Source organism: Pleurodeles waltl, chromosome 7 (genome assembly GCF_031143425.1).
Source record: "Pleurodeles waltl isolate 20211129_DDA chromosome 7, aPleWal1.hap1.20221129, whole genome shotgun sequence".
Taxonomy (NCBI): domain Eukaryota; kingdom Metazoa; phylum Chordata; class Amphibia; order Caudata; family Salamandridae; genus Pleurodeles; species Pleurodeles waltl.
The window spans coordinates 1,350,326,675-1,350,354,536 of record NC_090446.1 but is presented as its reverse complement, the minus strand read 5'-3'; the positions used below and the strand labels follow the sequence as shown (position 1 = coordinate 1,350,354,536).

The window sequence follows — 27,862 nt, the reverse complement described above, 5'->3', positions numbered from 1 at the left end:
CTGGAGCTGTGGCTGGAATGTGTTAGCTACATAGAGGCATTCCAAACTGACAAAACCTTTTTTATATTACTGCCAGCAACCCCACCTGATCCACTGAGGTGATCACTGCTGGTAATGTAATCTTGTCTGATGTGGTCACTATTACAACACTAGTAAAAAGAGTATCTACCAATGATGTTTATTGAACATAAGTAGCTCTTATACATAAAAGTCTGGAGACCCCTCTTTAGAGACTAGGGGAATGTGTTCACAGTAAGAGATATCACAAGGGAACAGAGAGATGGGCACACAGTGACAGTAGCAGAGGGAAATAAATGGATGGGCATGTGGTAACAATACTTGCTCTGTCATGCAACTGCTGTATGCCATCCAGTCTGTGGGTCCACCCTCTGGCAATAAGATCAGAGTTGGCTCACAAATGTAAGTTGGATTAGTCATCAAAGGTCACATAATGCAACTACCTGTAATGTCATCAGGTCAAAATGTAAGTAATGTCACTTTCTGCAACATTCCAGCTCAAAGGTGAGATGATGAAAATTTACCAGGTGAGAGATCACATGATCTCACTTCCTGTGATGTCCCATAGGGGTTAAAGGGGATGTGAATGCACTTCCATAACCACTGGCATTTTGGTAAAGCACCATCCATGACAATAATGTATTAGTCCTTTATCCATTCATTTTTGTTGCCCATTTGATCAAAAATATACACTGTATTTCTTGGTTCAAATCTCCATGTTTGAACAGCAATAATTCAAAGAAATGTCATTGAGTGCACTTAATAAAATCCAGAAGTTCACCTCAGAGCTTAAATGCATTATGCAATGTGCCTTTCTCTATAAAAGAAAACAGAGAAAAAAATAAACTCATGAGAGACACCTATATCTATTAATAGATTTACACTACGATATTACCAGAAGGAAAAGGGCTATAAAATCAGGGGCTAAGGTGGAGGAGCATCGCCCCTCTGGATTTTCCGAAAAGGAACAATAAAATGATAAAAACGTACACTACGTTATTATCATTTTATTTTTCCTCGTAGTAAGGGGCGGGGCTGGGCTGGAGGGAGGGGGCCAGAGGAGGGCTACACACCCCAATATATGCTGTAAGACCAACCCAATAGTTACAGAATATCTTTTGAACCACACCTTTGACCCCGCCCCCTGCTCACTCACCCCGCCCCATTGCACTCAGGATCACAGAGCCAATGCTGTATTTAATGCACTTCAACCAGTGGTCAAACCAGTACTGCTTTTTATAGCTTCGTTGGTTACGGCTCCTTCGAGCGAGAGCTATATATTTATCCAGCGAGGTTCAATCTGTAACGTTGATAAGATAACATAGGCAATTAATGCACTTACTGGAGAGGTCTCTGTGCAATCTCCAATCACAGATTTAACTCATGACATAGCTCGCATGGTTAAAATGGCAGCTGAACGGCACATATAGAACGCATAGATCACAGAGTTCTATTTTATGCAAGATAGGTCAGTGAGATAAGTATGTTGTTAAAAGAGCTTTATTTTACCTGGAGGGCGCACATTACTATCCTGTTAAAATAAATCATTGATTTAGGCACCCACATTAAACGGATGCCTGTCACCTATAAGTCATATATTTGAAAACTTGCGAGTTTTAACTCAACCTTTCTTTATTCTAAGCTTGGGAAGTACCAGGCCGAGCGCCTCTGAACCTTTATGGGCGTCTGTCTGAGCCCGCGGCGCGGCAGTGGGATCCCAGTATCCAGCTGTATCTGTGCGACCTCAAGCTTCACGCGCACAGGACAAGGCTCAGATAAAAACAGTTACTGGTCGCCCATAAGTAGGCCATTTCTGCGGAGTCGCCCTGGGCACCCTGACCCTGCCGCTTTGCGTGCATTCTGGCATCTGCACACTGTACCGGGACGCCATGGAGGCCAGTCCCTAGGACAGCACGGAAACTAGTTCCTGCCCAAGAACAGCTGCTGTCAGAACCAGACTTTTACTGTTTCTCATTGAATTGTAGCCCTGACTACTCATACTAGTTAACCCTCCCTTAACCAAGCTTTTCAGGGAGAATCTGGTAGACGAGACGCCCTCCCCATGTTTTAAGGAAATAATCAGCGTCATTTTCGTAATCTCAGGAGTAGAAGTAATTCTTAGTCGTCCGAGGATGACTGTTGATTGTTTCAAGGGTCACATGATCCTTTCTTCTGGGAGTCCTCCTCGCTCAGATGTGGGGCAGGTCACCTCGAAGCTTACAAGGAAGCCGAGGATATGCTTCTGCATCTCTCCTTATGTGTATTGTTCCATGTAGATCTCACGCCTGAACAGCAGAAACACCACAGGATGGCGCTCTAGCACCACGGATGAAGTTACGGGTTTTTCTCACTTGATGGTGAATGTGAGTACGGTGGGCGCTCTTCACGAATAAAATCCAACTCATATCCCAATCGAGGGGCCTCTGATCCAGTTGTTCTTGAAGCTGAAACTCAGAACTTGCACACCTCACCTCTGGTAGCTCATGTTGATTTGACCTCACCTCGGCGCACTCCACCTTTACCCTCCACACCAGTGGTTCTTGACCCTTTGACTTCCATTCTTGGAATCCGGGAACCCCAACTGAGTCATTACTGGAAGCCGAGGACCCTGACCTTTGCAATTTCGATGTTGTGAACCACAAAACAATGCACAAATATACAGGGGCATTCACACAACAAACACATAAATGATGACACATGTTATGTAATTCACAAATATAAAAATTAAAATTGTAAATTTAACAGAATGTTGAAGATTTTCTAAGTTTCATTGAGGCTACCCACCCTCTAAACCATATTCTGTTTGGTGCATGTATTTGCACTGCTCCTGCGAATAAATCTGAGGAGAACTTACTTTTTAACCCCCAATTTAACATTCCTTTACATGTACAGAACGTTTTAAAATTCTCATATTTTCATATAACTTTGATCTGGTATTATTATCTGATTTTCTAAGCTGCCTCGGCCCCCCTCAGTAGGCATCGCGGACCCAGGGGGGTCCCTGGACCACAGGTTAAGAATCAGCGCTCTACGCCCCCGACCCTCGGGCTCCAAAACCCTTCGAAGCAGCCCCTTCGATCCCGCACTCAAACTCAGAATCATCCTCGCCAATCTGCATCTGCAATGCTGCATTCTGCACACTGCACCAGCTGCGTGGCAAGTGTCATGAGCAGTGCTTAATTTGTAAATAAAAAGGTTCACAGCCCTTCTCAAACACGCAGCTGCTGCAATTAAATGTGTGATCAGGAATACTCAGGAAGCGTAATCCTGAAGCCATCTCGGGCCTCTTCAATCCATAAAAAGCCACTCCCTGCCCCTTCAGCTCACTATTGCAGCTTTCTACTTTCTCCCTTTGTGACGCTTTTCCCTTCATCCGTCTTTCCCATATGTGTCTTTTGCTCGCAGCAAATGCTTGAGGCAGAAGAATAAGCCCCGGCCCTAAAAAAAAAGTGCCGGTGCTCAGCACCGGAAACAACAAGCACAAATTAAGCACTGGTCATGAGCCCAAATGCGGGCAATGAAAGTGGGCCACCTACGCCCAGTTAGCGTGTAAAATACACACATATTAAGGGTGCAGAGAGGGCCCTCCACCCTTGTGCCTTGGAGGCACAGCACCCGCTACGTTCTTGATAATTAGGCCTGTGCACTCCACCTGAGTCCTTGTCCCCAAGGTTTCTGTCTCTTTGGACACGTTCCAGATCCTCCCACCCTCAGCAGCACTGGATGATACTGTGGCGTCTCTAGAGGGGGGCCAGATGGGACCCCTGCAGAGCTCTGCTTGCCCTGACCTCCCTTGTGACCTACCACTACAGCTACTTAATTGCCAGGAGGAGACACAGAAAAAACAGACGGTACACCTTATCACATACATTAATTTGTCCAGATACCATTCGTTACAATACAGTGTTGTTTGTTTTTGGCTGACAAATATATATATATATATATATATATATATATATATATATATATATATATATATATATATAAGACATATTTAAATATCTTACATAGTGGTGGTCACCACTGTGTGTAGTTATAGTTAGGTCAGAGCACTTCTCATTTCACTGATTATTTGGGTGCTGTTTGACGAATCTTCACAAAACTTTAAAAAAAGAACTTAATATACCCCTGCTTCTTCGTGGAGAGTTTTGAGCTGCTCGGTCAAGCAGGGGCCAAAAAAAAAGGAAAGGTGTGCCAAAAGTGTGACTTCACATAATAATTGAAACACACAAAAGATGAGGGGAGGATACTTGCAATCAGTGTAACCACTGGCAATTGTTCAGGGTACCATCGTTCTTTTGCCTACCATGCCACCTCAGTTTGGATTGAACCAGATGCAAACCAGTCTCAAACCTGCTCCAATCGGAACAGTCCATCCCAAACTGCCAGGCAGGGCAGGTCCTCCCTGAAGTGGAACACCAGCAACCCAGGATTGGTTTCGCCCTGATTGGGGCTTTTCATCTGGGTGTAGCTTGGTTCCAGTGGCGCTGTAAGCTCAGGACCCACGCCTTGGCATCCCATCTCCACTCATGGTGTGAAGCCAAACATACAAAAGGTGATGGGAGGATGCTCGCAATAAGTCTCATCAGTTGCAATAATTCAGGGAAGCATTCAAACGCATTGTCCTTTTGCCCATCATGCACTCTCGGTTTGGACCTAACCATTTGCAAATCTGTCATGACCCTGCTCCAGCTGAAACAGTCCAGCCTAAAATGTCAGGCCAGGTCCTCTCTAAACCAGGACACAAGCAACCCAAAACCAGTTTTGCCCTGTTTGGGGTTCTTCAACCAGGTGTAGCTTGGCTCACGTGGCACAGTGATACCAAAAACTGTAATTGCACTCTTCCTAGAACTTGTCACGAAACAACCTTAGAGATGCCTAATTTCTCACGCTTCTAGTCACCGGTCAGAGTCCACAGAGTCAGTAGATTTACGCCAGTTCCCCAGACTCTGACAATAAAGCACTTTTGGTTTTCTTAAATTGTGCACCGTGCACACTACACACTTGAGGAAAGTGACCCTGTTCCCTCTTTTACAAAGCAGAGGACCGTCAGCAAGACATTAAGGGCCTCATTATGACCCTGGCGGGCGGCGGAGGCCGCCCGCCAGGATCCCGCCCTCCAAATTACCGCACCGCGGTCAAAAGACCGCGGCGGGTATTACGAGTTTTCCCCTGGGCTGGCGGGCGGTTCCAGTTAAACCGCCCGCCAGCCCAGGGGAAAACGACCTTCCCACGAGGATGCCGGCTCGTAAACGAGCCGGCGGAGTGGGAAGGTGCGACGGGTGCTACTGCACCCGTCGCGTATTTCACTGTCTGCAAGGCAGACAGTGAAATACATTTTGGGGCCCTCTTACGGGGGCCCCTGCCGTGCCCATGCCATTGGCATGGGCACGGCAGGGGCCCCCAGGGGCCCCGCGACCCCCCCTACCGCCATCCTGTTCATGGCGGCTTTCCCGCCATGAACTGGATGGCGGTAGGGGGGGTCAGAATCCTCATGGCTGCGGAGCGCGCTCCGCAGCCATGGAGGATTCCAATGAGCAGCGGAAAGTCAGCGGGAGACCGCTGACTTTCCGCTTCTGACCGCGGCTGAACCGCCGCGGTCAGAATGCTCATTGGAGCACCGCCAGCCTGTCGGCGGTGCTCCCGTGGTCGGTGGCCCTGGCGGCCACCGGCCGCCAGGGTCAGAATGACCCTCTAAGTTGCTTTAATAAATTAATCTTTGCAACCACAACGATAACAAAGCAAATATCTCACATCTCCCACCTTTGGTTCAGCACATTAGACAGACAGTCAAGTGAAGACGTACACACCTAGCTCAAAAGTATGCTAAGGTGTATGCTCAGTTCCTTTGCACACATGGCTGTGTGCACTGCTCCCTGGCCCATACCAGCCACTTATCAAATGAAGACTCTTTTTCATGCAACAATCGTTTTTTTAGGTCAATTTTTCTTTACTTGTCCCTTTGAAGGCTGCAGGAGATGAACACTACACATTAATCAACATCCTCCCCACATAACATTGCACAGGAACATTTCTGTGATGCTCCAATATTTTCTGGGTGAAAATGTTCTTCTCGTGTTAAAGCACTCACTCGTACTCCCTGGTTGATTGAAATATTTGCATACATGTTTGGCCTCAGGCCCCAAACAGGGTCATGATATAGGCAACTCCCCTTCCACATCACTGCCAAGCAGTGCTTAATTTGTGCTTGTTGTTTCCCGTGCGGAGCACCGGCACTTATTTTTTAGGGTCGGCACTTATTCTTCTGCCTCAAGCATTTACTGCGAGCAAAAGACCATATGGAAAAGACGGGGGGAGAGAAAAACGAAAAAGCGTCGCAACGGGGGAAAGCAGAAATCTGCAAGAGGGAGCTGAAGGGGAAGGAAGAGGCTCTAAATGGATTGAAGAGAACCGAGACAGCTTCAGGATTAAGCTGTCTCAGCTTTCTGTGTTCGCACATTTAATTGCAGCAGCCACGAGTTTCAAAGGAGAGCTTTGGGCACCGGCACATTTTTATTGACAAATTAAGCACTGCTGCCAAGCCAGCCTGAACTCTTTCTCGCAAGTGTCATAATTCCAACGGTGACTCCCCTGTGCACTTTATGGAATATAGGTTTAAGTTTACATTATGTATGGTTGGCTCCAAGTACACTGTGACCTGTTTGTGCCTGCCTGGCCCCCTGGGGTACAAACTGCAAGTACTGACAGGGCAGAATGATCACTGATAAGGTTGAGGAAGTGGGAAGGGTGTTTAAAATGTAGGCACTGCATCGCCCCAGTGTGAACCTCAGCAAATATAGAAGCGCGTAAATATAATCACCCAAACAGAGTGGAACCACCCCTGTGATGCACAAGGTGTGAACAGGAAACAGAACACACGTGGTTCTCTTGCACCGTGCACACCGCCCTTGTTCTAAGCATCCAACTCTCCAAAGTTGTAAGAGTTCCCCGCAGATCCATGGTTTCCCCCGTCTTTCATGTCTTACCTCCAGTGCCCACGAGGCTGCCGGCTTCAAGCATCTCTCTGTAGCCTTCCTCGATATTTCAAAATGGCGTCTGCTCCGTTGAGGTTCAATTGGATACCAAGATCAGCCAAGGAATTGGGTGAGTTTGAATTGTTGGGAAAAGAAGCCCTAATTTCAATAAAAACAAAGCATCCACAACTTCAGGCCCCATGGCAGACCCGGTGTCACCCAAACCAATAGCATCGATACACCTGCCAAGTCTAGGACAACAAAAGAAACAGTGTCAGGTCCAGCTGGTACTTAATACCTGTGCGAGAGGGAGACATCATAAATGGATCATGTAGTGATGGGTGCACTGAGAGCTGTAAATGGGCCGGTGCTATCAGGTACTGGGTACCAGCACTTCTGGAATTAGAAAGGGGGGAATATCTGCACTTCTCAGCAGGGGTGCAAAACGTTTAATAGGTTAGCCTCGGTACTTCCCAGGGCAGACTGATACTCTGGAACAGTTTACACTTCCGTGTTTCCATTTCGAGCACCTGTCTCGTGGAAGGACAGACTGCACATGGGCAATGAACGTACAGCCAACTGGCTTGTTGGATGGATAAACAGTTGGATGAGCAGATATAAAAAGCACGGATGGACATAAGAATGAATGATAAGTCGATTGATAGCCGGCCGGAGGTGGGTAGGGGGGCAGATTTTTTTGCTAACTGGAGGTGACTGACCACTGGAAAGGTAGCCAGGTTCACGGATAATCAGATGATGCACAGACGGAGGAAAGGACGGACAGACGGATGCAAGGTTGGCTAGAGGGGTTGTCGAAGTACAAGCAGAGGTTAATGCAAAGTGCAGCTCAGTTTGTACAAACTGATAACGTATGCTCTTTGATCTGTCTATGAATATCACCGTAGGATATGGGATACGAGATACCAGTTCATGGATATGAGAGGACTGACTTCTGTGCAAACAGGCCGGGCCCATGCTCGCTGGTGTAGTGAGTGACGTATCTCTTTCACGGCAGCCGCCTACCTGACAGACTATACCAGGCCAGCTGTGCGTGTGAAAACTGCAAAGTTAGAAAAAGGGCACACGGAAGAAGGAAAAAATGGCCAGTCACTGCCCATATCCGCTTTCGACTCTTGCCCGAAGGGATACAAGACAAAATAGAGTCATGCAGATACGACAAGGGTATATTTCCCGGCTACCGAAACAAGGGGAAATCAAATGCACCTCTATGAGTGTTTAAAAATAGGAATCCCGATAACCAGGCCCGAGATAAGGCCACCGTAGCGCTGCACTTTGGACAACACCACTGAGGGCGTCAGGGGAGGCGCAGGTCTCATAAAGCTGGGTGCAGTCCAGAGCCCTCTCTGTAGCTCGGTGCCTGTGAGTCCGTGCCGCCGAGGGACCCGGAGACCGCTCCCGGGGCTCACAGCTGAAACCGGGCCGAACCCTACCAGGATACCCCGGGGCTCGCGCACTAAGGAGCAGCCGCAGCAACGCGAGGGGGCGCTACATCAGGCACGTAAGTGGTATACGGGGGCAAGCTGAATACCGTAAACCGAGCTAATATTTCAGGAGCTAAACTGCTTTTGGGGACTTGTGCTACACTATATAAGGCAGATATATGGTGCACGAACAGTAAACTGCTACCTGGAAAATGTACGTGGTATACAAGACACACGTTGTGTGTGGCACTTTAAGGTACTATATGCAATTCAGAAGTATTATTCGAGTAAGAATTGGGGCACAGGTCACACAAACTATTAATGTGATACGAAATGAGCGGGGCATTTAAGTGTTTTATGAAATATGTGCATATTGTATAGAAATCTACTTTACACATACATTGTTGAGTAGTAAATGTGTCACATAACAGGGAGCACAGGACATGGGGCATGTAATAAGTATATGAGGCATATAATTGATGAACAGAATAGGTAGGTGCCCTATTTAAAATAAAGGTTGTAAACAGGGCATGTAAGTTAATATTGGTGATGTAACTGGTAGGGTCGTATACGTATGTATATATATATATATATAGAGAGAGAGAGAGAGAGAAGGAAAGAGAGAGAGAGCACATAATACAACGTATCTCAACATAACATGACGTAACAACGTTATTCGGAAACTAAACTTGATTTGATCCCAGTGAAGTTCTCTGCAGTGTGTTATGTGTACAGACAGGTGTGCCGAAAATACTGCAAGACTTATACATATCTAGGACGTGATGTGCACGTGAGAGCGTGGCATGACTATGCAATTTTTTTTATTTTAGCAGGTATCTAGAGCTTTATTGTGAGTAAGGCCCTGGGCAGTTCTGTTGTCCTTGGGTTGTCGTTTGAGAGAGGACAAGTCCTGAATAGTTCAGGTTTCACAATTATTAGTGGCCAGCTCATACATTGGACACATGAACACTATAAAACACTGAATGCTTTAGAAATAACAGTACCTACTTGGTAATGTAGCCAATGAGAGTGTTTCATAGGTTCCAAGGCAACGTCAAGAACCCAAAGGAATGCACGTAAAGGTGAGTTTGCCCACAGGGCAAAGTTAAACCTACTGGCGACTGGCTTATCCTGGGCACTGGGGTGTGCCACCGCAGGTTCCCAGAGTGCAGAGGGACGTCTGATAAATGCCATGCAGGGTCTTTAATGCCATCTGTCTACTGGGCCACAACTGTAACTGGGCTGTGATCGCATGGTCGCCAGAACACTATATCCACAGCAGAACTGCGCATGCGTGGGGGCTCATCACCCCCTCCCAAGCCCAGCGAATGGGAGAAGTGCTTGCAAGAGTGAAAGGAATGTTTGTGAGAGTTAGCTGAGTGCTTGTGAGATTGAGAAGAGAGTTCTGTGAGAGGAGTACGAGTGAGGACTGGGGAGTGAGGGGCAGGAGCGAGATCAAGGAATATGATGGGAGTCATCATGAGGTGGGGCAAGCAAGGAATCTGAGGCGAATGAGTGCGGGTTTTGTGAGGGAGAAGGGAGGGAGTGTGAGGAATGAGAGTATTGGTGAGAGGAGTATAGACGAGAGTGCAAGGGTAACAAGAGTGAGTGTCTGCCTGAATGGCAGGTCCCCACCTGAGCGCGTGAGGTGTCTGCTGTCTGTGTAAGTGTTTGTCCAGAGGGAAAAGGTGTTCGATGGAGAGTGGGGAGGGTGAGGGCCACAGGGCCAATCAACAACATGCTGTGGACTTTTTGTGACAACATCCGGCATTGTGTAACACAATAGTACCCCATCCTGTACATAATGTGGTCATTCTTTGTGACATTCTAGAAACCCTCTGCCGAATAGAAGCCGACCCATGACATAATGGGGGCTTCTTCGGCAAACTTTGAGCTATCCATGCCACATCACTTGCTCGTCCTGGCGTATTCTGTGAAGTACTGACAACATTCCTGCTCCCGGCCACCATGGTGGCCCACTCTTGAGATAATGTGGACATTGGTGTCTTTATTCTGACCGTCACTGGCATGGTGGTTGTGAACATTCCTGCCATAGGATGTGCACGCCTGGCATTTTAATATGATAAATGAGTGTGAAAGGCAGAATGTATCAATGTAGTAGTACACGTGAGTGCTTGCTGAAAATAACATACTACAGTGTGCGGTATTTGCAAAAAAAAGTAGTAAGATTTTTTTTTTTTTAACAAAAATATTTTTTCATGAAAATGGCGAGCTTTTGGGCGGATCAATTGAGCATAATTATGCAAAATTAGCATATTATATTTCACGAGGAAATGGCTTTATTTTCAAAAGTGTGAATATCATACCTCAGGCAAAATGGTTGCAATTATAAAATACATTTAAAGTTGGTATTTTCGGAAAAAAATCAGGATTAGTTTGAAGTATAATTGCTAGTTTTGGTTGCTTGGAGCCAGTAGGTATTAGCTGCAATGGCTGTTATTTCATGAGTTTTTTATTTTTATTGGCGAACTTTTTCTGAACTTACCTTTGCTGTTGTCTGGGACCTGAGCATGTACAATTTGTAGCCATGCTGTATGCCTGTTGTACGTTCTACCTCTGACCTCTTTTACCTATGATGGTGAGATTTGTATTACTTTTTAGTTGCCCTTCCAAGTAGAAACTCAGTCATAATATTGGACTGACATTGTGACCTGAAGAGGTACGATGGAAAAGTGAAGAAATATACTACATATATAATGAAACATGTTGGGCCATCTGATAAATAGCTGTCTAGCCAATTTTAATGGTAGTTATGATGAAATATTCACTATTTTGACACAATGTTTTCAAAAAATGCTCTTGGGGAGAATCATCAAACCACCCTTGAAAGAATCAGTCTTGCTGGCATCACTCACTGAGCCCCTCTAGTTCCAAAGTTGAAACTGATTGGACCACAGATCACCAGCGCCAAAAGCCACCTGCTGCCCCACCACACCACTCCTGCCAGGTGCGAACAAGGTTCACCCATGGGCAATTGACTAGAAAGCATAAGGGACTATTCTGTTACAGAGTAAAAATTATAGATAATTATCACCCTACAGTAGGATGTAATGCATAAAATGTTTACTTGTCAGAAGTGGCCGGCCTGTTTATTTATTTAGATTTTTAAAGAGTGCTGTGTGTGTCTTTCTGGGTACTTCAGAGCGCTAGGTGAATACAGAAAAAGGCGAAGTTAGTGTGCTTTCACTGAGGGGAAAACCCAGCCCAGTATTCTTTTTTCACTGGGCCCCTGAGATGTGGGATTTAGGGGCAGATTTACAAGCCCCTTGTGCCGCCTTAATGCTGCCTTAGCGTCATTTTTATGATGCTAAGTCAGCATTAAGGTGGCCATTCCCCCACGCCATATTTACAAAGTGGTGCAATGCCAGCATTGCCCCACTTTGCAAAGCCTTGCGCCACATAATGCCTGCACCAGGAATAATGTATGTAAAGAGGCGTTCCTATGCAGGGAGGCCCGAAAAAATGGCAAAGTCAAATTTACAAGATTTCACTGCGCCGTTTCCGTCATTTTTAATGCCTTCTCAGAACAGAGTTAAAGTGACGCACCCATAATAGTCTATGGGCCTCCCTGTGCTTTGCTGCACCAGTGTCAAACTGGAGCTAGTGCAGCAAAACGCCCCAACAGCTTAACATTTTTTGACACTGTAGCGGTAACGACCGCCATGGTGCACCGTAATGTAAAATGGCTCAACCATGGTGTCATTAGGAGGGCAAGTGGGACACAAGAAAAGTGGCGCATCTGGACTGATGCGCCGCTTTCTCGTAAGTATGCCCCTTAGTTTAAAGCACATTGAAACAGTTCAGCCTGTATCACTTTCTTAAAAAAGTTATAGGGCCATATGTATACTAAAGCATTTTCCCATAGACACAGAATGGGTAAAACTCTTTGATACATCTGGCCCATAGTTTGGTGCCACCATGAGGTTTTGGTTCAGGGAGCTGCACAATTTGTGTCCCTGGACTTTGAATATTCTGGGCCTGATTTTGGGTTTGGTGAACAGATTGCACAAACGTGACAGATATCCCGTCCACCGTATTATGATTTCCACAGGTTACAGTGGAAATGTGATATGTCGGATAGGATATCCGTCATGTTTGTGACGAAGTAACCCCATCCGCCAAACTCTAAATCAGGCCCTCTGTCATCAGATTAATTACTGCTGAGGGCCTTCCAGATCTAACGTTTGCAAATCATAATTGCAGATTTCTCTTGGGCACAATGGAGGTTATTACAACTTTGGAGGAGGTGTTAATCCGTCCCAAATGTGACGGATATACCACCAGCCGTATTACGAGTTCCATAGGATATAATGGACTCGTAATACAGCTGGTGGTATATCCGTCACTTTACCGTCACTTTTGGGACGGATTAACACCTCCTCCAAAGTTGTAATAACCCCCATAATGACATATCTTGCCTAGTAAGCCATACACATAGTACAAATATCTTTAAGCTGTATTTTAGGATCTGTTGCATCTAGTGGGATGCTTTCTAGGCAGCCTTTATATTCTTGAGTCACCACAGATTCTGGTAACTTGGTTCTGTAGCCTTTGAAGCCTGTCAGTGAGCTTTTTTGGGAGCCTGTTGTAATCAATGTTACAACTTTCCAGATCGGCCACCACAAGGGCTCATCCATCCCGTAATTGATTCAGACAAGCGAAGGGTTCTCTGCAGTCAGTAGACCTGCAGACACATGCCTTTGACCACTGCAATGACACTGAGAAGAAAGGAGATTTCAGAGCGAAATATGACTTCTCAACATGGCGGTCAGTGTTCTCCTTGATTGGCGGGCCTTTGAATTGCAGAGAAGTGGATCCTAGTCCTCTGATAATCCATATTTCTGTCTTGGCTCCGTTCAGGAAAAGGAAACTCTCTTATATTCAGAAAAATACATTGTCCAGACAGGTGGCGATGTGGCCTACTTTGCTAGTCTGTTTTTCACCTGAACAACTATCAGCTACATTTGGAGATTCATCTAATACTGTTGTAGGAGTTGTACAGATGGACCATGTAGATGTTAAAGAACAGATATGAAAGGGATGGCCCGTGAGGAACTCCACGTGCAACCTGGCAAGGGAGCAGTCCTGTTGACCCAATACAGATATGTTGGCTGGTGCAGTAGGGGAAAAACGTAATCCATTCCAAGACAGAGCCGTGACGCCAGGCCAAATATTGAGTCTGCTCAGCAGGATGTCCAGGCCACGTAAGCACAGAGAGGTTGAAAAGTATGAGACCTGTGTCTTGTGTTCAATCCAGAACATCAACAGCTCTTCTCTGATGTTAGCCAGGGCAGTGTCAGTGCCAGTAGCTTGTCGCAACCTAGACTTCTGGTCCCAAAGGATGAGATTTACCAGTGGGCAGCAGCCCTGTGTCAAGTAAACTAATTGTGTCTTCCGAGCGGGTGCCTATATTACCACCAGAGCTGGCCCTTGCTCGGAGTATGACCTGGGTGGAAATAAATTTGCTGCACTAGCTGCTGTTGGTGTAAAATGAGGCAGCAGGGGCTGCTTTTCATATGTCAGTTCCTGGCTGGCTGAACTCAAACATCTTGCACCTCCCCCAGCTCACCTGAGTCACCCACAGGTGCCAAGTTGTTTGTTGGGGTGGGGAGAGGTTGTTGGTGTGTGGCGGCAGGGGCTGAATGGTAGATGGGAGAGCTGATAGGGTGTTAACTACAGTGATTGTGACATGTTAAAAATGATTAGAACAACTAAACTAAATCACTGGAGCCAAGGTGCACTGGGAAGGTTGATGTACGCAGGGCCTTAATGCAGAGAAAGAGTTGAGTGATTCTCTCCGAAAATAGGCGCCCTGGGCCTAGGCCCAGCTCACCCATGCCAAAAGCTAGCCCTGATTACTACAGCCTTTAGGATCACACGCTATGGAGACAGATGGCTAGTAAAGTTAGGAAGCATGTGCAGTGAGACCACAAGTGCCCTAGTGCTATCTCCTTTTCCATGGCTCAGAAACTACTAAAATATCTCGTTTCAGTAGCTACCTTGATCACCCACAAATCATTGATATCTGCCAATCTCATAAATAATTCCACTATGGCTGGCAAAATTAGTGCAACAACTCTCTTCCCTGTCATCGCCTATCCTCTGCAGTTTATGAGTTTAAACCCGGAAATGCTAGCTCAGACTTTCACCCTTCCAAGTGCAATTGTCAATTGCACTCGTCAGTGGCGTCAATTAGAAATGGGCGTGCATCACAGAGCACCACGTAAAACAGGCAGTTGCTATTAATATCATTAAGAAAGTGTAAATATGAAACTAAGCATAAGAAAGCAGGATGGAACGTGCCTAAAAGATATGACATGATATTAAAATGTCACCTCTCCATGGAGAACCTTCAGTGCTACCTCTGTTTTTCTTTTAGTTACACTTTATGGTTTATGCACTTTGTGTAAACCATACATAACTTTACAGTCTTGAATAAATGAGAAACTCATTAGTCTGCAGTGATGTTCATGTATTTGGAGATCTGCCCCTGCTTCTGTTACTCCCGGAAGTGGCAGATGGCCCAGCCTGAGTCTCGTCAATGTTTTCCCTCGCAGTGGACATTTCCACTTCCTGTATGGGGGGGCTGCAGCATAATAGCCACAGGCATTTGCATGCCCCTTTCAGTGGACAGTGTCGGCTTTAGTGCTGGTGGCGCCTAGTGCGAAGGTATTTTTCGGCCCAACCCTCCTCCCCCTCCACACGACCTCCTTCTCCATGAATTCCCTCACTACCATTCCCCAGCACTACCCCACGTCTCTCCTTAGCCCCTCCCTAACATACAGTTAATTTTTTAATACCCTTGCTCATAGTTCACTCAGTTCTGCGATCTGCATTGTACACGTTCGTTGCAGCAGGCACTTTAACCCTCTGCGCTACAGTGAAGAGTCAAAACTGCTACAAGACATTCCAATTTCTTACCAGCAGGCGTAATAATCACCAGAGTTACCTTGACATTTTTATTGTTGCCTGCAAACTGCGGAACGCACAAGGAAGTGCACTGGCTTTTAAACCCCATAGTTATTTTTAAACACCGCGCCACCCACCAAAGTCAGCGTCAGGTGCGGCTGCATCGGTAGCACCTCCCTAAAGCCGGCGCTGTCCGTGGATCACCAAACTGTGTTCCGTTCCATTTATTGAAGCGGCGGGCACAGATGGCTGCATAAGCGCTCGATACACCTGTACTTCGGTCTCTGTGAATAAAGAAGGCAGCGAAGCCGTGTGCATGATCCCTTAATGGCAGATATGTAGAGAAGGATGGGGCGGGCTGGCCACCAGCAGCATCCGAGGGTTAGCCAGGACCAGCCCTAGAGGGCGATCAGCAGAGAAATAGAGACCCATGGAAGCAGGCTTTCTGGTACGCACTGCCCCCTTGACCTGGGCAAAGACACTCACCTATTACAGGCTGCTGCCCTGCAGAGGTTAGCTGGGCTGGGGTAAGGTCAGACAGATGTAGCAGACTGGTTGATGCCTCTGAAAGGCCGGTGGAGTTGGGGTACTAGTCAGTGCCTATGCGAGGCCAAATTGGCTTTGAAAGAGTTATCTCATTTCAGCTGTATGAGTGTGTGTAAATGTGTATGCATGTAAGTAAGCATGTATGTATGTTCCTATGTAATTATGGATAGTGTCAATCACATGGGCCGATGCATTTTGAAGCCGGTGAACCTGCGTTAGAGTCAGTGTCTTTGAAAGACATGTCCGGCTGGGGCACACTAACAAAGGTCGCTGCCTCTGAAAGGCCAGTGAGATGCAAGAGCCCGTCAAATGCAACTCTCGGGGGCCTCGGAAATGCCGGTGCTGCTGGGATTGAATAATTCACGTGTCACAGGCCAGCGTCTCTGAAAGTCTGTCGGGGCTGGGTTAAAGTCAGTAACGTGTAGAAACCGAACCCTCAAAGGCAGTGGGGCTGGGCGAGAGCGAATCACACTAAACGCCCGGTTGGGCTGGGTTAGAGTCAGTCACATGCAGCAGGCTGTGCCTCTGAAAGGTCGGTGGGGCTGTGGGTGGTCTGTCCCTATAACAGTCTGCCTTCCTGAAAGCACAGCTCGGCTGGAGTTAGATTCGACTGACTTGAAACTTTGAAACACCAGTAAGGCTGTGATAGAATATGTCACCTGTAGCGATAGCACTATTCATGTCTGGTGGAGTCAGTCACACGTAACAAGCAGGTGCCCCTGAAAGGCTTGCAGGTCTGTGGAGTGCATCTGGGAGTGGTAGGGCTTGGTCAGAGTCAGTCACACGTAACACAGGTATCTCTGAAAAGCTCTTAGGGGCTGGGGGGTCCTTCTCAAAGTCTGGTAGAGCTAGGTTAGAGTCAGTCACACGTAACAGGCAAGTGCCAAAGAAAGGCTTGAGAAGCGCTTCTCAGAGACTGGTGGGGCTCGGTTGGAGTCAGTCGCTCATACCATCCATGTAGCTTTGAAAGGTTGGCAGGCCTGAGCAGTGTCAGTCACAGGATACAGGTAAGTTACTTTTTAAATCTGGTAAGGCTTGAGTGGAGTCAGTCACCTTTAACAAGCCGGTGCCTCTGATAGGCCAGTGGCGCAGGACTCGCCACGTCGCTGTCTTTCAGAGATAATGCCCTGTTGAGAAATCTCCATATTATACCAAAGGTCAGTCCCTTTAAATAAAGCACTGTTAAAGATTAAGGCCAGATTTACTAAACTTTCACACAGCGCAATGTATGCTGCTCTGCGTCAAAGAGAGAGAGAGGACAAAAGCGCCACATTTACTAAGATATTGCACAGTTCTGCTCCCTCCTTGCATTGTGCACTAGTGGTAGCCTAGTGCCAATGCAGGTACCCCTGTGGCATGACACTAATCTGCCTTTGTTGTGGTAAGAATAGTTTTTGTGCAGGAAGAATACCTTCCTCCACAAAACAACTCTTAGAGACTCAGTCCTCTTTCTATGTGTGCTGCAGAATGCAGGAAAAGGCAGTGATCAGGAGGAATACAGATATCACTCCTTGTTACCCCTTCCTTGGGCTGGCACACCATTTTGGTGCAAATCCAGGTTTACAGACTTTAGTAAATCTGGGTTTACATCAAAATATGAGTGGATGCACAGGAATGCCCACGCTCTACCCATGTAACGCCTCTCCGACTCAGGGTAATGAAGATGTGCAGCTCATTGTCTTCGACACTGAGACCCTCATTATGACAATGGTGGTCTTTTACCAAGACCGCTGTGCTTAATGCTGCAATCATACCGCCAGTGCTGGCAGTACAGTGACCGCCGTATTATGTGTCACCCATGGATTTCCACTCATTCACAGACGGAACTCCAACACCGTTGGCCTGACCAACGGCGGGTGAGAGGCTGTTGCACCGCCACACAGCAAGAACTCCGCCCACCGTATTTTGATACGTAATACAGCACGGTGGGCCCTGCACGGCGATGCAGTGCTGGCGATGGAAGACGCCAGGACCCATCCCTCCCGGACGACCACCTATCCAAAACAGATTAATGGACCATCCGAAAGGGGGGTGTTGGGTGCATGTATGTGTAGCAGAATGGGTGTGCATGAGTGCGTGTGTGTATGCATGTGTACTTGGAGGGTGTGTGTGTCTGAATGGAAGCGAAGGGGAGAGGATGTCGGGGTGCGAGTGCGTGTGTGTTTGTATGCAGAGGGGTGGGGCATCTCTCTGGGTGCATGTATGTGTGCGAATGGAGGCGCCTGAGGGCGTGTTTGTGAGCGAGAGAGTGGGGGTGTCTGGATGTATGCGTGCTGTTGGGTGTGTGTGTCTGCATGTATGCATATGAGGGGGGATGTGTGCATGTATGCGGAGGGCGGAGTGTGTGAATGTATGCGTGCGTATGAGGGGATGAGTGTGTGCAAATCTGCGAGTGAGTGGGGATGTCTGTGTGTATGCGTGTGGTCAGGTGGGGGTGTTAGTATGGATTGTGGTGTTTGGAAGTGTGTGGACGGGTGGTGGGGGTGTCCGCATGTGTGTGGACATGTGAGAGTGCTTGTTCCAGCAGCAGGAATGGGGATTCCTGTCGCCGGGATGCGTTACCACCAGGGCTTTCGTGGCGGGGCGACCGCTGTGAAAAGCCTGGTGGTATGTTGCCTCATAATGCGGCCTTAGGAGCTCACCACCGGCCGCATCGTGTGACCGCACTAGCGGGGCAGGCGGCATTGTGGCGGTGTGGCTTTGGCGAACTCAGGTCCATATCCCAATTGCTGGGGAAACCAAAAAAGCACTGTAAGACCAAAATCCGCCAGGTCCATCATCAAAGGCATCGAGATTTTGTCACAGGTCAGTGATAGTAAAACCATTTAATAACAAAAGTACCCAAAAGGGATAAAAAGGGGCGCCATTATGCCCTATGGTGCAAAAGTCTCCACTGGTTACAAGTGAGGGTGGGGGGCACTTACGCCTGGGTCAATGAAATCCAGTCTGCAATTAACATTAATTTCTCTGAATCTGATAAGGTCACTGACTTCATCATACTACGACAGGGAACAGTAATCTGCCAGAATTTTAAAGATGTGAGATCTCATTGTCTCCTTCCTACAAATTGAAGCTGGTTGCGTGAATGCTATTAGGAAAGCCTAGGGGCCTGATTTAGAGTTTGACAGAGAGGGTACTCCATTGCAATTGGAGAAAGTAGAGAGTGTAGAAGTGGATTAAAGATGCATGAGATGGGTTCAAGACAATGCAACATTGGTATTTGATGTGCTGACGTATAATAGCACCAGCCATAAACTTCGGAGCAGAGCTTTGGGCACCGGCACTCATTTTTTTTTTTTTACAAATTAAGCACGGTTGCAACTGGTACTATCACATCTAGTGCTGCTGCTACTCCTAATACTATTAATACAATTAACAAATACTATGATTCTTGGTACTACTGCCACTGCTGTTACAACAGTCCTACTACTGCTGATCTCTAGTGCAGAAGTAACATCCAAAGTGGAATGTGTGGAAAACAAAAAATAGATTTGTTAATCTGAGATGGTTAGGCATGCCGACGGTTCCAAAAGAAGTAGATTTAAATGGACACATCTAACATGTTCCCTCGACTCACTGACAGAGAGTCATAATGAGAGCGGGTCACAGTTTTGATGAGAAAGGCTCTCCATCAGGCTACAGTCCGTAGCAGGGGTACTTGACCGCTTTTGAGACCCAGACACAAGGGAGAGAATTTGCTCATGGACCCACTTGGGTGCATTGGATCATATAGTAATAGTCATATAGTGTTTACTACCTCTATGTTGGGCTCTGAAGCGCTTGCTACACAATGTAGGGTGTGTTGTTGTCCTTGTTTTGATCCTATGTGGGAAGAGTTTCCATTCTTCGTCTCATACCCATAGAGTTGCAGTTATCGTGTTATGGGACGCAGCGCATCGCAGTGTGATGGATGAAGATGTGTAAGTGATAGTGGTGTGTGTCAACGCACGTATTACTGGAAGGCTGCCAGAGTGCAGTCGCTGGGGACGGGTACGCGCACAACTGATACTCTCAACACTGGGAGTCTGCACGCTATCTACTGATGGACACTGATGGACACTGAACTGTATGTGTGCACGTCACAGCCGTTTTGGAGGCTGAATGTGTCTGTGCAGATGAGGTGCACGCTACAGGAAGGACATCATCAGGATCTGACGTACGTCTGGGTGCAGGCAGAAGTTTCTAGACGGCTTTTGCACATCATTATGTACTACTTAGCAATTTAGCTGTCTCACAAGCGTATCAGTGAATATATATAGGGTGTGAGAGGCGTTACTTTATGCCTGGTCGAGGAATGCTTGCTACCAAGTGACAAGTCACACTGAGCACATTTTATAGGACTGTGCTTCATTTGTGGTGTGCTTCATTGAGTGTCTGTGAGGAGGCTTCTCCTATGGTCTTGTACCATTCGAAATAAGACTTTTATCTCTGTTCTAGGGAGCAACAGAATATTTGAAGAGGGAAAACAGGCGACCTAATTATCCTATTTTGGTCTTCACAAAGAGTGTCGGTGTTCCTCTGAGGAAGGTAAGCATGTGAGACAAGACTGAGGTTTGGATGAGAAAGCTATGAACATGTTGGAAATACATTTGGGTGCATGGGCAAACATAATGTTGAAAATATGTTTTTACTTACCTAATGAACTGGTGAAAGTGTAGATAGTTACGTGGCTTAATTGAAGATGTCTGTGCTGACCTCCTGAGTATAGGAAATACCTGTAAGAATACCAGCTGTAGAAATATTGTGCTACTATAACATTGCAGCAAACATAATCACAAAACAATATGTTGTGGAGGTAAACATATGTTGGCATGTATATATTGACTGTTGTAAACTCCACATATACGCACCTAGAGATCCGTATGCTCAAACTACAGAGATGTGGAGTTAATGTAAACTGACCTAGTCATACTCACGTACCTTTTGAATAATGTAGTCATTGATGTGTTTGATTCAGTACTCTGGCACTTGTTATGAGAAAAGAATGAAAGACAAAACAGTGACTCTTGATGTGAAACGAGGGAGAGAGAGAGAGCCATCTGGTGGCTGAAGTTCAAAATGTGGAACCAGATAAACTGGAATAAATACCGCGTCCTTGCTTGTTCAAGTGTTATCCTAGACAAATATTGTATTTCACAGAGCCTACATTTTCTTTATCACATATGAGAGCACTTTTATGTTCTTGAGGTCAGGGTGTGCGCTGTACAACACCTCATATTTGATTTAATAGAGTGTAACGTTTCTCCATTTGTAAAAATAATCTAGGCTACCTATAGGGTTTATGTGACTACTGACATGGCTGTTAGTTTACTTACTGGCATTGTTGTTGGGGAGCTAGCCATGAATATTTCTAAAAACTATCACTTTTAATAAATGTCTGTCTATGCAGTTATATAATCTTATACTAAGATGAAACACTTAGGGCTGATAAAGAAATACACCTTTTGAATTTTGAAATGTTTCTATCATTTTTTTCATTATGTTTGTTGCACAGTATAGACATGCCAAACATTTTTATGGCTAGGCTCTTACAGGGACTCAGAGCCAAGCCACACCTAAGCCTGGCTTTGGCTCGCCTCTCTCTATTAATTTGTCTGAGTACCCTTTTCTATTTGCGACTCAGGCTTAGTACATAGGATATCAGTCGCTTGCTAAAATGGCGAGGACTAGCAACATTGAGCCATGCCCACATGCACTGATTTCACAACTCTACCAGCAAATCATCTTGGAGCAGAGATAAATAAGGGTGCGTGCAGCGAAAATACATTTAAAATAAGTCATTGTAGGGAAGGGAATCCAGGCCATTGTGTTGTATGTGCCTAAAGGAATGAGTTTCTTGGGAGATCTACCAGGCCTAGGAGGGACAGGGAGGGTCATAGCTTCAGTGGGGGGGTTGGGGTGTTACACCCCTCAATTGTATTCTTTGTTTGGAAGTTGGGTCTGGGGGCCATGAGTCGGGTCTGTAAAGTCTAGGTCATTTTTTGTTGTTGTTCTCATTTCACTAAGAGGTTTTAGCTTGTTCATTTTTTGGATTGGGTTCTTAAATATAAAGTCTTTGGTTTACTAAAAAAGTAGTGCACCTGCGCTCATAGAAGTACTCCTTGAATGGGTGCAAATATACTACTTTTTGGAATTCACAAATACTGGCAGTATAAGTCTTGGAAAGCTGTGCTAGTCTCAGGTTTCTAGGCATACTAATGGCAATCAGACACCCAATAGGTGATGGGGGTGAATGCTTACAAACAGTCTAACCACTGACAATCACTCCGATTAGCATTCCAACCCATCGTTTTTCACCCACTGTGCCACTCTAGACAGAGGCCTACCTAATGGATATTAGTACAGACCCTGTTCCTCATGGAAGCAGTCCATCCAGAACCTTGGTTATCTCACCCCTCCACCCTGTCCACTGCTTTACTACTTGTAAATTTGAGATTCAAACCTTTCACCCGACTTGCAGTGACTAAGCTATGCCCAGACGATCCCAGCAGAAAAGATGCCATGGCTGGCAAAGAACGCCATGTTAACAGAAGCCTAATCCCTCCTGAGGTTGATAAGAATATTGAGTTGGCCAATAATATAATGAGTCTGTTAACCATATAATTTGATATTGCAGAGCTTATATTAGCATAAATCTACATGAAAAGAAATATTTTTCAGTTAGTTTTCATTTAACATGTCTGCTGTTTTGAACTTTTGCAATAAAAGTGTTCCACCCTGTTCCTTTTTGATACTCTGGCTTAAAGGGGTCTCAGCATAACATGGAGTGGTTTTTGCCTGGAGTGCTTGAATCTGTTGGTGGTGAAGTGCACAATCATACGTGCTGATAGTCCAGATTCAGGGGGGAGTCTCCCGATTTTTTCAGACAAAAGATTTATCTTGACTGTCTTCTGTCTGAAATTGCCTCTGCTTCAATGAGAGGAATACATTCTCCCAATTATGTTTTTAAAATCTCCCACTTTACACTTCTAAAATGTTGGCAGGTGTGCACAGTGCTTGACTATAGCAGTATTTGTTGTGGCTGGCAGTGTTTCCTGACGTTAGGTTTTTCACAATGTTAAGTTACAAACTGCGACCTAGTGAAATAACCAGTCCCTGTCAAGGAACAAGAAACTAAGAAATGAAATAAACATTTGCAATGCAGTGGGTCTCACATTTGCTCGAGTTAGAGCTATTGGCATTGTAAATTCCTAGCTGGACTTTTCTTGCCACATAAATTGGTCAACCCTGCCTCATAATTTTGTCTTTTCCTTCCATATAATTCCAGTGGCCCTGCATATATCCAAATCACTTCCATTTACCTCTATCTGCAGCAAAAAAAAGAAAATGTTGCCCATTAGCTATGGTTCGGCACAGTAATAGGCTGCCTCTCGTTACTCCAGCAGCAATTTGGATTTAGCAATCTTACACAGACAAGATCACGTGCATTTACAAATTTACTAAGAAAAAATAACACTGTTAAAGCTAGACTACTGGAAATGTTCACCTACTTAATTTCAACAATTATTTTTCTTCACGACAAAAATAGATTGTTAAGGCAGGCCTATAGTATTATTTTTTGTCTCCTTTGACAACTCACACTCTAGCTACCATCCTAACTATAACCGCTGTCCCGAACTGGACAATCCATCCTATTACAATGCCTAAAAATACTAAGTTCAGCAGGTGTGATGGAGTTTCACCATTGTTAAGTGCAAGGTATTAGAGGAGGGAGATTTTGCAATGGAGGAATTGTTGGAATAATGAACACTCTGACAAAAACCCACCTTTTGTGCAGTTTCACCAAAAAATGTTTAACTTTTTAATACAAATCAGTCAGTGCAGAGGTTTTTCAACTGATTGGACCGTAAAGGAAAGAATTAAAAAGCTAACCATTAGATGCTACCCACTTAATTGCTTCCTATCGCCAACATTTTGGTAGGAAAAGAGCAACTGGGGCACAGGAGCGTGAATTAATCCACTTTACGTCACACGGTCCCGGCAAGTCCTGTTGCAGCCTGCCAAAGTGTCAACTCCGAGAGCATTCCTCCCTGCCCTGTTGCTGGCCAACTCACAGTGAGGAAGGAAAGAGAGAAACTAGTGATAATAACCCTGTTTGGAAGAGAGAGAAAGAGCTGGGAGGAGACTGCAGGGCAAAGATCCTCTCAGGTTCTATTAATGAAACTCCAGGAAAATGAGTCAGTGTCTACCAACACATCCCTTCTATACAACTGGGAGACACGTTACTGACCACCCACTCAAAACAGTAGTGCTCTGGGACTGCTGTGGGGCCATGGCTACAGATACCCGCAAGTGTAAAGGCGGAGACTAGGGGTGCACATAGAGGCGGAGGAAGGAGTAGGACTGTACAGATCGAGATCATCCGAAAAATGTAGCCTGGCATCATCTGTCATTCCTTGTCTGTCCACGTTTTAAGACAATCGCAAACCTCATTTTGGGACTTGCGGACCTAGACTCAAACATCTCAGCATGCAACCTACTGGAGACTAAAATGTCAGACATTTCATTAAGTGTCTATGACATGAGGCCACTTAAAGGGCATGCGCCAGTAAAAGGTGAGGCACGTGCTGAAAGTGTCATTTAGCTTGAGGGTGATGTTTTCACGTAGACCTCATGCTAAAGGAAGCAACAAAAGAACACAAGCATTTGCAGTGCAATGGGTCTTGCATTTGTTCGACTTAGGGCTATTGGCATTGTAAAGTCGTAACCGGACTTTTCTTGCCACATAAATTGAAAATGAAAAGTAATAACATTTTACATAAGCTAGTCGATTCAAAGTGCCGAGCCACGAGCATGAGCGTGAAGGAGCACACAAAAGAAAACAGAAATTTTCTCGCAGTGAAACGTATGGGCAGTAATACAATTATCCATGTAACAGGGTCAGTGTCATGCAAAGCGCTCGACTACTGCCCAGCGAGATCGAGCTGCGTAGGAATTAAAAAGAAAAAGTAGTCCAGAAGCCATGTGGGAAACATGGAGCCTCGTATGTTTTCAGTAGTTTACTGGTGCTGTCGAGGAGGGCTAAACAGCGGAAAAGGCATGACGTTTCACAAATGAAATCAAGCGATTTTTAAGAGGCAAGCCCACAAACCAATAAAAGTGATGGCGGTGACATTGGCGTGGTTAAAAGCCCACAGAGAGATTACAACAGGGGCCAGAGCGCTTCTGCTCTCGACCCTAAAAAATGAAGTATACATCTCATACAGATGATGGCTTTCTGATGTCTATGCACACTTCATCATTGCTGCAATATCAGACAATATTACATCCTCTATGAAAATAGTCTACTAATAAAATGGAGGAAGGCACCACAGCCATCATTAAATGGTCTTTGTATGTGACACAACTATCGAAAGATGCCATTTAAAATACTGACATGTTACTACTAAATGTGAAATTAATGGAAAACCAAAAGCACCTTTTGTATTAATTAATCAACCTCCCCATCATATGTGTAATTTCTGTAAGCAGTTCAATGAGACTCTGTGTCCATTGAATATCAGACAATAAAAATTGAGTGCACTGGGCGACTTTAACTTCTGGGCCAATGACACTATAGATATTGAGTTTATGGAATTAATGAATTTATTGGAACTACAGCATCACATAAGTGAACCTACTCACCGAAAAGGGCACTGTAGGAAAGTACCATCTTGCCTGGCATGTTACCCCCATTTTTACGTTTGTGTCAGTTTGTTTTTGCCTGAATCACTGGGATCCTGCTAGCCAGGACCCCAGTGCTCCTAATTGTGGCCTGTTTGTGCTCCCGGTGTGGTGCCTAACTGTATCACTGAAGCTCTGCTAACCAGAACCTCAGTGTTTATGCTCTCTCTGCTTTTAAAATTGTCACTGCAGGTTAGTGACAATTTTTACCAATTCTGATTGGCATACTGGAACACCCTTATAATTCCCTAGTATATGGTATCTAGGTACCCAGGGTATTGGGGTCCCAGGAGATCCGTATGGGCTACAGCATTTCTTTTGCCACACATAGGGAGCTCAGACAATTCTTACACAGGACTGCCATTGTAGCCTGAGTGAAATAACGTCCACATTATTTCACAGCCATTTTACACTGCACTCAAGTAACTTATAAGTCACCTATATGTCTAACCCTCACTTAGTGAAGGTTAGGTGCAAAGTTACTAAGTGTGAGGGCACCCTGGCACTAGCCAAGGTGCCCCCACATTGTTCAGGGCAATTTCCCTGAACTTTGTGAGTGCTGGGACACCATTACACACGTGCACTACATATAGGACCCCGGGTACTCTAGCTCTCTGGGATTTTCTCTGCAGCTACCGCTGCTGTCAACCCTCAGACAGGTTTCTGCCCTCCTGGGGTATGGGCAGCCCAGTCCCAGGAAGGCAGAACAAAGGATTTCCTCTGAGAGAGGGTGTTACACCCTCTTCCTTTGGAAATAGGTGTTAAGGGCTGGGGAGGAGTAGCCTCCCCCAGCCTCTGGAAATGCTTTGAAGGGCACAGATGGAGCCCTCCTTGCATAAGCCAGTCTACACTGGTTCAGGGATCCCCCAGCCCCTGCTCTGGCGTGAAACTGGACAAAGGAAGGGGGAGTGACCACTCCACTGTCCATCACCATCCCAGGGGTGGTGCCCAGAGCTCCTCCAGTGTGTCCCAGACCCCTGCCATCTTGAATGCAGTGCAGAGGTGTGAGGGCACAATGGCGACCTCTGAGTGGCCAGTGCCAGCAGGTGACGTCAGAGACCCCTCCTGATAGGCTCTTACCTGGTTAGGTAGCCAATCCTCCTCTGAGGGCTATTTAGGGTCTCTCCTGTGGGTTCCTCTTTAGATAACGAATGCAAGAGCTCACCAGAGTTCCTCTTCGACTTCTGCCAAGGATCGACCGCTGACTGCTCCAGGACGCCTGCAAAACCACAACAAAGTAGCAAGAAGACTACCAGCAACATTGTAGCGACTAATCCTGCCAGCTTTCTCGACTGTTTCCTGGTGGTGCATGCTCTGAGGGCTGTCTGCCTTCACCCTGCACTGGAAGCCAAGAAGAAATCTCCTGTGGGTCGACGGAATCTTTCCCCTGCTAACGAAGGCACCAAACTTTTGCATCACCGGTCATCTGGGTCCCCCCTCATCTTGACGAGCATGGTCCCTGGAATACAGGAGCTGGATCCAAGTGACCCCGACAGTCCAGTGGTCCTTCTGTCCAAATTTGGTGGAGGTAAGTCCTTGCCTCCCCACACCAGACAGTAATCCTGTGTACTGTGTGATCTTCAGCTGCTAGGGCTTCTGTGCACTTTTGCAAGGATTCCTTCGTGCACAGCACAGCCCAGGCCCCCAGCACTCTGTCCTGCATTGCTCAACTCGCTGAGTTGACCTCTGGCTTCGTGGGACCCTCTTTTGTGTTGCTAAGATGACCGCCGTGCTCAGATTTCTTGAATGCCTGTTCAAGTGCTTCTGCAGGTGCTGCCTGCTTCTGCGTGGGCTCTCTGTGTTGTTGAGCCCCCACTTGGTCTCCTAATCCAAGTGGAGACTTCCTGGTCCTTCCTGGGCCCGGGCAGCACCCTTTATCTTCAACCACGACTCTTGCAGCTAGCAAGGCTTGTTTGTGGTCTCTCTGCGTGGAAACAACTCTGCATCCTCCAGCACGTCGAGGGGCATCTTCTGACCAAAGGAGAAGTTCCTGGCACCTTCCATTGTTGCAGAATCTTCAGCTTCTTCCACCCAGAGGCAGCCCTTTTGCACCTTCATCTGGGGTTTAGTGGGCTCCTGCCCCCCCTGGACACTTGTGTGACTTTTGGACTTGGTCGCCTTCCTTTATGGGTCCTCAGGTCCAGGAATCTGTCTTCAGTGCTTTGCAGTCGGTTGTTGCCTTTGCAGAATCTCCTATATCGACTTTACTGTCTTTCTGTGATAGTAGGGTAACTTTTCACCTACTTTTCAGGGTCTTGGGGTGGGGTATCTTGGACACCCTTAGTGTTT

General features: G+C 46.2%; 1 protein-coding gene across 3 annotated transcripts in view; it reads left to right on the top strand.

The window, feature by feature from the left end:
- TMEM150B (transmembrane protein 150B) overlaps positions 1–27,862 on the top strand; it is a 127,610-nt gene that overhangs the window by 32,124 nt on the left and 67,624 nt on the right. For 2 of the 3 annotated variants that reach the window (XM_069200765.1, XM_069200767.1), the window contains exon 2: positions 20,348–20,437. The gene's annotated coding sequence lies outside the window, so the exon portion shown is untranslated. Of the gene's footprint in view, positions 1–8,347; positions 8,512–20,347; positions 20,438–27,862 lie in introns of those variants that run through there. The other variant, XM_069200766.1, reaches the window with a different exon arrangement.